Raw genomic sequence first — 1,553 nt, 5'->3', positions numbered from 1 at the left:
TTAAGTGCTACAGCTGCTAACCAAAAGGTTGGCAGTTCAAATCCACCAGGCATGCCTTGGAAACTCTATGGGGCAGTTCTACTTTGTCCTATAGGGTCGCTATGAGTTGAAATCAACTCGATGGGTCTGGGTTTGGATTCTACAAATAAGGAATAGTATAGTGTTGATATCCTGGTCTCTCTTTACAGAAAACTGTAAAATTTAGAAGTCAGACATAACACTTTTAATTTAGACTGAAAACTGCTGGCTCATACATCTATAATCAGAAATTTTATAAACATTTACATTTATACATCATAAGGCGTGTAGAACTTGGAAACTACAACATACTAAATTATTTTAAAATTCTGAGCCAAAAAGAAGTACATAGTGCTTATGCAACATTTCTTTTGCTGGACTGACACACAATAAATGCTTCAACACAGCATGTGCAAATCACAAGCAAAGACTTTGACTTTCCTTGGCAAATAAATTCTATCACCAGATAAAAAAATCTCCACCCCACCAGGGTCCAGCCTCTTCAGGCTGTATTTATTTTAATGCATTTTATCACTGTATTTTGGATACAACTGCATGATGGGGTTCAAAAATAAATCAGTATACCAAGATGAACACACCTAAATGTGGTTTTATAATGCTACCAGAACATCAAACAACTGCCTATTTATTAATTGTTCACTGAACTTTAAAATGTTCTATGTATTTGGCCAAGAATTCGAATAATTACAATCTTGAAATGACTTTCAAAGATACTCGTCATTTCACGCCACCTCCCACCCCCACCCCCTTGCTGGGCAATAGCCCAGATGTGAAGAGACTAAGAATGGCAAAAATTTTAAGTACCTGTGAAAGTATATTACAAATCAAGTCCACTTTCTCTTTCCTCCCCTTTCGCCTCCCAGCCCTCTATAATGTTCCTTTGGACCAGTGCTTCTCAAGCTTCAGTGGGCATAAATAACCACATGAGTGCTTAAAGACAGATCCCCTGGTCCCATACTCTGCAAATTGATTCTGCAGGTCGAGGGTGGGCCCCAGAAGTTGCCTTTTGTGATTCTAGTGCAAGTGAATATGGAGCACTCTGAGAAACATGGCTTTAAAGACAGGTTCTTCCTCCTGGGATCATGAACTACACGGACCTCTGGGGCCTTGGGTGGCATCAGTGGTTAAGCACCAGACTACTAGCAAACAGTTGGTGATTCGAACTCACCCAAAGGATCCCTAGAAGACAGACCTGGAGAGCTACTCTGAAAATCACAGCCTTAAAAACCCTATGGAGTTCTATTCTACACTCATGGGGTCGTTATGAACTAGAATCAACTTGATGACAACTAACACCAAGTACTAAGTACCCAACATTTCCTCTTTACAAATACAAATCTTAAACGTAGATGAATTCAAGTGCATAACCCTCCTGCATTCCTTCCTCTCAATAGGCCTGCCACCAAGGGAAACACCAGCATTCAGGACATGACCTCTGTTTGAAAGTTCAGATTTAGTCATCACTAGAACCTTTTGGATGTATTTAAGGAAAAAAAAAAAAGCTCAACAGTATG

This window comes from Elephas maximus, chromosome 4 (genome assembly GCF_024166365.1).
Source record: "Elephas maximus indicus isolate mEleMax1 chromosome 4, mEleMax1 primary haplotype, whole genome shotgun sequence".
Classification (NCBI taxonomy): Eukaryota; Metazoa; Chordata; class Mammalia; order Proboscidea; family Elephantidae; genus Elephas; species Elephas maximus.
Note: the sequence above shows the minus strand (reverse complement) of the source record.